Genomic DNA, 11,835 nt, shown 5'->3' with positions numbered 1-11,835 from the left:
AAAACATTATAGAGATGGCTGTATATATTCATATAAATGCATATATGTGTATATGTCTGTGTGTCTGTGTGTGTGTTTGTAAAATGTAAATTTTGCAAGTGATATGTTCATTAGTTTTATTGGTAGTAAAAAAATAATATTTCTCAACAAGTCTCCATTCACTTAATTACGGCTGGTCCCACAACATCATATCCCAAAATCTACAAGTATTTTTGCATTCACAGCACCTACGAGGGTTACCTACTATATCCTGCTTGACCAGGGTGAGTCGCAGACATAGAGAGTGCGAAAGAACCACAATGTTAGTCACTCAATCTTTATTTTCAGATTAATTCAACAACATTCTTTGATCTTTTGAAATTACACAGGAAGACCTAAGCTCACAATACACAAATAAAAATAGTATAAAGCTACAGCACAAAAGTAATGATACTTTTCTAAAATTTATGTGTTTAGTGTGTTGTGAGGATGGAAAATACATACATATACATACATATATATGTATATGTATGTATTTAACAATATAATGGTAATTATTTCTGTGATACATAGAATGAGGGCATTTGGTCATATATACCCTATATATCCTATATATATCACATATATAGGCTATGTAGCCTATATATATCCTGTATATCTCCTATGCTTTAAGATCTAAACAGTATTGATGCAATGCTGTTTCTTTTTTCTGTCTTTTTTGTACTTAATATTTTTTATTTTATTTTATTTTTATTTATTTTACACTCCAAAGTTTATTCCCCTCCCAGTACACCCTGCTCCTGTTCCACATCCCATACCTCCTTTCTGCACCGGCAGCCGCACCCCCCCCCAAACCCTGCATCTACACGAGGATGTCATCTGCCCATCCATACCACCAGACCTCTAAAATTTCTGGGGCCTCCATTCTCTTGAGCGTTAGGTGCATCTTCTGTGACTGAACACAGACCCAGGATTCTTCTGCTGTTGGAGGTCTCATTTCAGCTGGTATATGCTGTCGGGTTGGTAATGCAGTCTCTGACAGATCTCAGATATCCAGGTTTATTGAAACTTATGGTCATCTTCAGGATTGTCCACCTGCTCAGATTCCTCCAGCTTTTCCCTAATTCAACCAGGGGCCTCAGCAGCTTCTGTTCATTGATTAGGTGCAAATATCTGCACCTGACTCTTTCAGTTGCTTGTTGGGTCTTTCAGAGAGCAGTCATGGTAGGTCCCTTTTTGTGAGTGCCCCATATCCTCAGTAATAGTTTCAGGTCTTGTGGCCTCCCCTTGAGCTGGATCCACTTTAGGCCTATCACTGAACCTTCTTTTCCTCAGACTCTTCATTTCCATCCATGCATTTCTTTCAGACAGGAAGAATTATGGGCCAGAGTTTTGACTGTGGGCTAGTCCTCACTTTATGCCCTGTCTTTCTCCTAAAGGTAGTCTCAACAAGTTCCCACTCCACACTATAGGCCATTTCATATAGGGTTCCCCTCTTTGAGTCCCGAGAGACTTCTTAGGTCTCTAGTACATTCTGGATCATCTTCTCAACCTCCTTTCTCCAGAGGTTGCCTGTTTTCATTCTTTCTGCTGGCCCTCAGTGCTTCAGTCATTTTTCCCCACCCAAAAACAAATCATGTTCCCTCTTCCCGAACCCCATCCCTTTTCTTTCCCCTGTCCCTCCCTCCCTCTCCCCTTGAAGTTGCTTTCTTCTCCCTCCCAACTGGAACTGATGTGTCCTCACTTGGGCCCGTCACCCTGTTGAATTTTTTGAGTTCCGTAGACTGTATTCTGGGTATTCTATGCCTCTCTCTCTTTTTTTTTTTTTTTTTTTTGGCTAATATCCATTTAGTGAGAATATACCATGCATGTCCGCTTAGGTCTGAGTTACTTCACTCAGGATGATATTTTTTAGTTCCATTCATTTGCCTGCAAAACTCAGGATGTCCTCATTCTAAATAGCGGAGTAGTATTCCATTGTATAAATGAACAACATTTTCAGTATTTATTCTTCTTTCATGGGACGTTTGGGTTGTTTCCAGCTTCTAGGTATCACTAATAAGGCCGCTATGAACATAGTGGACACGTGCCCCTGTGGCATGGCAGGATGTCTTTTGGGTATATTCTCAAGAGTGATATTTCTGTGTACTTAGGTAGGTCTATTTCCAACATTGTGAGGAACCTCCAAATTGATTTTTACAGTGGTTGTACCAGTTTGCAATCCTACCAGCAATGGAGGAGTGTTCGTTCCTCTTTCTCCACATCCTCACCAACATGTGCTATCACCGAGGTTTTGACCTTAGCCATTCTGACTGGTGTATGGTGGAATCTCAGGGTCATTTTGATTTGCATTTCTCTGATCACTACGGACTTTGAACATTTCTTTAGGTGCTTCTCAGGCATTGATATTCCTTGGTTGTAAATTCTCAGTTTAGTTCTATACCCCATTTTTTTGATTGGACTGTTTTTTTTTTTTTTTTGGTGGTTAGCTTCTTGAGTTCTTTATACATTTTAGATATTAGCCCTGTATCTAATTGGAGTTAGTGAAGATATTTTCCCAATCTGTAGGATGCTGATTTGACTTTTTGACTATGTCCTTTACCTTACAGAAGTTTTCCAGTTTCATGAGGACCATTTATCAATTCTTGATCTTAGAGCATGTACTATCAGAGTTCTTTTTAGGAAATTTTTCTAGTGCTAATGTGTTTGAACTGCTTTCCCACTTTTTCTTCTTAGATTGAGTATAACTGGTTTTATGTTGAGATCCTTGATCCACTTGGCCCATCCAGCTTTGTACATGGTGACAAATATGGTTCCATTTTATTTTTTATACATATAGCCAGTTAGACAATTACTATTTATTGAATATGCATTCTTTTTTCCATTGTATATTTTTGCTTCTTTGTCACAGATCAAGCACTAGTAAGTGTGTGATTTTACACTTGATCTTAGCCAAAAGGCCGAGAAGCGATAAGTGTGTGATTTTATTTGTGAATCTTCAATTCTACTCTGGTGATCAATGTTTCTGTATCAATAGCATGCAGTTTTTATCACTATTGTTATGTAATACAGCTTGAGGTCAGGGATGGTGATTCCCTAGCCATTATTTATATTGTTAAGAACTTTTTCACTCTTCTGGGTTTTTTTTCTCTTTCCTGATGAATTTGAGAATTGCTCTTCCCATGTGTTGAAGAATTGAGTTGGGATTTTAAAGAGAATTTTATTAAATCTGTAGATTGCCTTTGGTAGGATGTCCATTTTTACTATCTTAAATCTGCCAATCCATGAGCATGGAAGATCTCTTCATTTTCAGAGATCTTCTTCAACTTCTTTCTTGAGAGACTTGAAGTTCTTATCATACAGATCTTTCACCTGTTTGTTTAGAGTTACCACTAAGGTATTTTATATTTTCTGTGACCATTGTGAAGGGAGTTGTTTCCCTAATTTCTTTCTCAGCCTGTTTTTCCTTTGTAAAACAGAAGGCTACTGATTTATTTGAGATAATTTTATATCCTTTCACTTTGCTGAAGTTTTTTATCAGCTGGAGAAATTCTTTGGTAGAATTTTTGGTGTCACTTATGTATACTATCATACCATCTGCAAATAGTGATGCCTTTAATTTTTCATTGCCAATTTACATCCCCTTGATCTCTTTTTGTTGTCTTTTTTCTAGCTAGCACTTTGAGTACTATATTGACTAGATATGGTGGGGAGTAGGCATCTATGTCTTGTCCCAGATTTTAGTGTGATTACTTCAAATATATCCATTTAATTTAATATTTGCTGTTGGTTTGCTATTATTAGGTTTAGGTATGGGCCTTGAATTCCTAATCTCTCCAACACTTTTAACATGAAAGGCTGTTGTATTTTGTCAAATAATTTTTCTGCATCTGAGGAAATAATGGTGTGAGGTTTTTTTAAAGAGTTTGTTTATATGGTACATCAATATTCATATGTGAGATTGGTCCGAAGTTCTCTTTTTTGGTAGAGTCCTTGTGTGTTTTAGGTATCAGAGTAATTGTGGCTTTTTTAGAACGAATTAGGTAGTGTTCCTTCTCTTTCTATTTTATGGAATAGTTTGTGGAATATTGGTATCAGGTCTTCTTTGAAGGTCTGATAGAATTCTGAATTCAACCCATCTGGCCCCAGAGAGATCTTACACTAGAAAATTACTAACCCACCTGAGAGTTCTAGAACAAAAAGAAGCAAACTCACCCAAGAGGAGTAGAAGACAGGGAATAGTCAAACTCAGGACTGAAATCAACCAACTGGAATTGAAACTAACAATAAAAAGAATCAGGAAAACAAAAAGATGGTTCTTTGAAAGAGTCAATGAGATAGAAAAACTAGTAGTCTAACTAAGTAAAAGCCCAGAGACAGTATCCAAATTAACAAAATAAGTAATGAAAAGGGAGACATAACAACAGAAATGGAGGAAATTCAAAGTAACCATCAGTTTTTACTACAAAAGACTCTACTCAACAAAGCTGGAAAAATCTAGGTGAAATGGATGGTTTTTTCATCAGATACCATATACTAAAATTATATCAAGTGCAGGTAAACTCTTTAAACAGGCCCATATACCATAAAAATAGAGGAAGTCATTAAAAACCTCCCAACCAAAACAAAAAACAAAAACAAAAACAAAACAAAACAAACAAACAAAAAAACAGGATGATGCTGTTTCTTATATCTTAGTAAATTAGGACAAATGAAGATCCAATGCCTAGATTAACATATAATGCTAGAAATTGTTTTTAAAGGTTTCTTTACTTAAAATTTTTACAATGCATGCTGGTTTAGCCTTTTTATTTTTGAATATATCTCTGTGCCATAGATATGTAGGCTTTTTAATGTGAGTTTGGATTTAGCTATTCCAATCATTGTTCATGGCAAACTTGTTCATTTCCCATTTTATTCAATGTGAAATTTTTTGACATCATGATACCATTTGTGACTGAATTACCATTTTCTATGCATTTTATTACTTTTATGCAAAATAAGTTGCACTTCATTTTTCCTTTTCAGAATGTTTCTTGCTAATATGTCTTCATAAAATTACTAATTTTGAATTGTTCTTTAAAGATCTTACCTGTACCCCATTTTTTCCACATGGAGAGGTTTAATGAGAGAAGAAGAGTAGAAGAGGGGAGGAACAAAGGCTGGCCATGAGCATGTGGAGGGAAGGGGGAGGGATGGGGCGAGATGGGACATGGAAGAGGGCACTAGAGCAGAGAAGATTAAAGGCAAGAGCTGCACCCCATTTTTAATAGGATTATTAGGGTCTGCGGAGTCTAACTTCTTAGGTTCTTTCTATATTTTGCCTTACAGAAGCTTTGCAATTTTATGAGGTCCCATTTATTGATTCTTGATCTTTGAGCATAAGCCATTGGTGTTCTATTCAGTAAGTTTTCTACTATGCCTATGTGTTCTAGGCTCTTCCCCACTTTCCCTTTTATTTATTTCAGTGTATCTGGCTTTACTTGGAGGTCTGTGATCCACTTGGAATTGAGCTTATTGCACGGAGATAACAATGAGTCAATTTGCATTCTTCTACAATGCTGAACTCCAGTTGAACCAGCACCATTTGTTTAAAATGCTATCTTTTCCATGGAATAGTTTTAGCTCCTTTACCAAAGATCAAGTGACCATAGGTGTGTGGGTTAATTTCTGGGTCTTCTGTATGGCAAAGGACACTGTCAGTAGGAAAAAATGGCATCCAATGGATTGGGAAAAGGTCTTTACCAATCCTATGTCTAATGTATACAAAGAACTTAAGAAGTTAAACTCCAGAGAACCAAATCTACCTGTGCGTCTCTGTACCAATATCATGCAGTTTTTATCAACATTGGTCTGTGATATAGCTTGTGGTTAGAAATGGTAATTCCCCCAGAAGTTCTTTTAATGTTGAGAATAGTTTTTGCTATCCTGGGTATTTTGTTATTGTAAATAAATTTGGAAATTGCTCTTTCTAACTCTATGAGAATTGAATTGGTATTTTGATGGGAATTGCATTGAATCTGTTGATTGCTTTTGTCAAGAAGGCCATTTTAACCCGGCCAATCCAAAACCATGGGAGATCTTTCCATTTTCTGAGATCTTCTTTGATTTCTTTCTTCAGAGACTTGAAGTTCTTGTCATACAGATATTTCACTCTCTTGGGAAGAGTCACACCAAGGTATTTTATATTGTTTGTGACTATTGTGAATGGTGTCATTTCCCTAATTTCTTCATCTGCCTGTTTATTCTTTGAGTAGAGGAAGGCTACTGATTTTTTTGGGTTAATGTTATATCCAGCCACTTTCCTGAAGTTGTCTATTAGGTTTAGAAGTTCTCTGGTAGAATTTTGGGGGTCACATAAGTATACTATTATATCATCTGCAAATAGTTATATTTTGACTTCTTCCCTTCCAATTTGTGTCCCTTTCAAGTCTTTTTGTTGTTTAATTGCTCTGGCAAGACTTCAAGTGGTATATTGAATAGGTAGGGAGAGAGTGGACAGTTTGACTTGTTTCTGATTTTAGTGGGATTGAGAACTGAGGAATATCAAATGGCTGAGAAGCACATAAAGAAATGTTCAACATCCTTAGTCATCAAATCAAAACAACCATCAGATTCCACCTCACACCAGCCAGAAATGGCTAAGATACAAATCTCAGGTGAGAGCAGATGCTGGCAAAGATGTGTAGATATAGGAACACTCATCCATTGTTGGTGGGATTGCAAACTGATACAACCACTCTGGAAAAAGTGTACTGTCTTCAGAATATTGGACACAGTGCTACCTGAGGACACAGTTACCATTACTGGACATATACCCAAAAAATGCTCCAACATAAAACAAGGACATATCATCCACTATGTTCACAGCAGCCTTGTTTATAATAGCCAGAAGCTGCAAAGAACCCAGATGTCCTTCAAGAAAGGAGTGGATACAGAAAATATGGTAAATTTACACCACGGTGTACTACTAACCTACTATAAACAATGACTTCAAAAAATGTTAGGCAAATAGATGGAACTAGAAAATATCATCCTGAGTGAGGCAACCCAGTCTCAAAACAATACAGATAGTATGCACTCACTGACATGTGGATATTAACCCAAAACTTCAGAATACCCAAGAAACTATATGAACCTCATGGACCATATGAAACTCAAGAAGGAAGAACATAATGTGTATTCTTCAGTCCTATTAAAAGTGGGAACAAAGTACTCACAAGAGGAAACAAAGGGACATGGAGTGGAGCAGGTCCTGAAGGAAAGGTCATCCAGAGCCTGCCCCACTTGTGCATTGATTCCATATGCAGGCACCAAACTCAGTCACTGTTGTTGGTGCCAAGAAGTGCTTGCTGACAGGAGCCTCGTAGGGACATCTTCTGAGATGCTCTGCCAGAGGCTTACTGAGACAGATGAAGATACTTGCAGTTAAGCTTACAACTGAGCATGGGGACTCAATGAAGAAATTAGAGGAAAGACTGAAGGAGCTGAAGGGGTTTGCAGCCCCATAGGAAGAACAACAAGATCAACCAGTGAGACTTCTCAGAGCTTCCATGGAATAAACCACCAACCACAGAGTACACATGGTGGAAGCTATGGCTCCACCAGCATAGGTAACAGATGATGGCACTGTCTGGCATCAATATGGGGAGAAGCCCTTGGTCCTGTGAAGGCTCCTTTCCCCAATGTAGGGGAATGCCAGGGTGTTGAGTTCAGAGTAGGTGAGTGGGAGTAGGAGCATCTTCATAGAAGCAGGGGGAGGGCTATGGGAAAAGGGAAAAGCAGAAATGGGAAAAGGGGGGAGGGAGATAATATTTAAAATGTAAATAAAATAAGAAACCTTAAAAAAATCCACATATTATTTTAAATGCTAGAGAAAAAAATAAAACCAAGTAAGTAACACATTGCAAAGCTTTAGGAATAATTTCATTCTACAACATCACTCAAACTTGCTTGTGAGGAGAAGCAGCTGGATTCCTTACTTGGTATAAGTTTTTTTAAAAGGCACTTGATTGTTAATCAAAGCACATCAACAAGCACCCAAGGTGGGCTTGGCTTTTTTTTTTTCTTTATTTTTATTAAAAACAAAGCCTTCTCCTAAAATATATTCTAATTACGACTTCCAATTTCATCAGAATCCACATCCTTCCTGTATCATATTAGATATTTTTCTAATGTGATAATAAGAAAGTTGGGCTCTCAAAATTTTCAAAAGCTTATATGATCAAGAATATACAAAGTATGTCTTGCTTATCATCCTTACCATAATGCTGTTGTTGCCTACCACTCTGTCCAAAAAAGGAAACCAAAATTATATCATAAAGTGTCAAATTTCACCAAGAAAGTAATTGCAGTATATGTGATACAATTGTGTTTGTGTTTGTGTGTGTATGTGATTGTGTGTGTGTGTGTGTGTGTGTGTGTGTGTGTGTGTGTGTGTGTGTGTGTCTTTAAACACAGAGAGTTCTGGAGGTAATTTTGGATATGGATTCTTTCTATTGTTGATTTACATACCAATGTTATTCTGTAGTTGGGCCACATATTGGCCTGGCAAAGATGTAACACCTGATAGGGAGATTATTTTTCTCAGATATTTCTCTAACTCATAAATGGAGACTTTTTCTAATTGCAAACCCTTACATTAATAATTTTGTCCATAAGTGATACCTAGGCAACAAGTCTCATGATTATTAAAAAACAGTAATAATACAGGTATCAAAGAGGTAACACATTTTTATTTAGATATAGTTCTCAGTGTTTTCTTCTCAGTGGTCTTTTGCATCTAGCATAAATTTGTCAAGAACTACAAAAAAAGTAGTATTACCAATGTTCCAATTTTCTCTTATTCCTCTTCTTTCTTTTTAGAAGATCTTTGAATATACTGATTGCTAAAATTTTAGTTATACTTTTTCAATTTATTCTTCATACTAACATTTGTGTAATAGTTCTTACCATGACTTACATTTCTTTCTTTTTTCTTTAAGTCCCACATTAAATTTTCATTTGATGTAAATTTTCAGATTCAATACACCATTAAGAGAAGATTTTATGATAGTTCTTATTTATACCCTAGCATGTTATATAATATTTTCTGGTAAGTAGATACTTTATATATTTCTCTTGATTAATATAATGACAGAAAATTTGTGGCAAAATAACATTAGGTGATATATTGAGATAAGTTAGTGCATGATAAAAATAAAACTGGTATTCATGAATCAACATATATGTACATATATGTTATATAGATATTGGTTATAAAAATAGGCAAAATTTGTGGAAAGTGGTAAACATAATGCGTGTATAATTGTGTCATATTTATAAATGTGACCAAATATTTATAAAATTAAACGGTATATGGCTGAAGAGTTGGCTCAACAGTTAAGAGCATTTCCTTCTCTTAACTCATTTTCTCTTCTCTTACCCATGTTGCGACAGTCAAAAAGGCCTGCAACTTCATTTCTATGGAATCCTATGACTTTTTCTGGGGTCCTTTACCACTCAAATATCTATGGTTCTGAAGCAACCTCTTAGAAAAAGTCACATAAATATATTATTGTGAAAAGATGTTTTAGAACCAAAGAAATATTTTGTAACTACTGTAGAAAGTAAATCATATACTGAAAATCTCTATGCTGGTCATTCAAATTCAGATTGCTTTAAGATACATATTTTATATAATTTTTATGTTTTTGAAATTATTTTTAGAATGCCATACACATGTAATATTTTGATAAAATTCATAGCTTACCCCAAATTCTTTATTATTCCACTTTATAATACCTTTTTTAAAAAATATGTTCTTTTTTAAAACTTACTCAATTTACTTAGTACTGCATGTATATATGTGGACAAAGAACATTTTCTTAGGTCATAAATAGTTTCATAGTGCCTGCATAACTAAAGATAACTAATCATCATGCACACAGTAGCTATCAGTTCCTGATAGATCATGTCTTAGGTCGAGATTACACTATATTCTCCCTTTATGGTATGAAAAATTTCCTGATTTTGTCCTGTTCAGTTGCCCTGCATGCAGCCATAACTCCTGTGAATGTATATGTTTAAATGGCATATATTATCTATAGAAACAGTTTCATCAACTTGCTTTGTTCTAATACTCTCCCCATTCCCTCTTCTGAGATGATACTAGAGCCATGAAGAGGCATATGATACTTTTATTAAAATTGTGAGGCATGGTAATAACAAAAGAATATACCATAGTCGAAAAGACTTATAGCTGAGCAAATCCTTAGACATACCCAATCATTAGCAATACATGTTTGACATACCAATCATTAAGAATGAATAAAAATGAAAAAAGGAAATGGCGGGAGAGAGAGAGGAAAGGGGAAAAAAATCAACTTCATTGAAGAATGTGTGTGAAAAAGGCCTAATCAGATTTTCTGTGATTAAATCTATCCATGCATTTGATAAAATCTAATGGTAAATATTATTAGTTTTGTAATGATGAAGATTTCAACAACACCACACACATATAATACAAATATAATCTGCAATCTTACCAGACTCAGGTCTAATTCAGCAATAATGGAGAAAATACAATAACCAATCAAGCATACTACCCATTTGCACTGCAAAGGCTTAGCAGGTATATGGAAACTTCTTAGTTGTGTCGAAGTTGCTATCTACTCATTGGACGACACAAACAAGTTATGCTTAAAGAAGTATTTTTTCATCACGTATTTACCACCACCAGGAATAAGAAAGGAAAGCAATGGTTGATTCTAGTGTCATATAATTGAAACCCTAGCCAAACATATAAAGGAAAAAATAGCTTGTTTTATTTAAACAAAATAGAATAATTCAATATTTAAGAGGATGGCTCAGCCATTAGCAGTGATAAAACTCAATCAGGCTGTGTAAATGAAGTAAAAACTTGGAATTCTCTTGTCACATGTTGTTACATGGCAACATATAAATGAAAAAATTCAAAATAAATAATAAAAAACTAAACAGACCAAGTGGCAAACAGCTAAAGCACATGTAATAGCTAGACATCAAGTGGGACTGACTTTATGATATTAAAACTTAGAAGTTAGGCATGGTCACATTTACAATAAAAAATGTCAGAAAGGTTAGTGTTAGAGTCTAGGATATTTAGTTCATCATACAAAAAGAACTTTGTCGTGACCTTTTTTTTATTGGATTTTTATTATGTACATTTCAACTGTTATTCCCTTTCCTGATTTCCCAGACATAAGCCCTCTATCCCATCCCGGTCCCATTTTTCTTTTAGGGTGTTCCCATCTACAACTGACCTTACCTGGCCCTGATATTTCCCTACACTAGGGGTTCCAGCTTTGGCATGACTAAGGTCTTCTCCTTCCACTGGTGCCCAACAAGGCCATCCTCTGCTACATAGGCAGCTGCAGCCGAGGGTCAGTCCATGTGTAGTCTTTGGGTGGTGGTGTAGTTACTTGGAGATCTGGTTGTTGGCATTGTTGTTCTTATGGTGTTGCAAGCCCCTTCAGCTCTTTCAATCCTGTCTCTAATTCCTCCACTGGGTATCCTGATTGCAGTCCAATGGTTTGCTGCTAGCATTCGCCTCGATATTTAACATGCTCTGGTTGTACCTCTCAGGAGACATCTATATCTGGCTTCATGAATCTTAGTTTCATCAATCTTAACTAGTGTTGGTGACTTAATCTATATGGACTGTGTAACATGTGGGACAGTCTCTGAATGACCATTACTTCAGACTCTGTTCCAAACTTTGCTTCCATATTCCCTCCTTTGAGTATTTTTGTTCCCATCAGCACTTTGGTCATTTTTCTTGAGCTTCATGTGGTCTGAGGATTGTATCTTGGGCAATTCCAGCTATTGGGCTAATAT

Source organism: Rattus norvegicus, chromosome 14, assembly GCF_036323735.1.
Source record: "Rattus norvegicus strain BN/NHsdMcwi chromosome 14, GRCr8, whole genome shotgun sequence".
Lineage (NCBI taxonomy): Eukaryota > Metazoa > Chordata > Mammalia > Rodentia > Muridae > Rattus > Rattus norvegicus.
The sequence above is the reverse complement of the archived record's forward strand: the minus strand, read 5'-3'. Positions refer to the sequence as shown.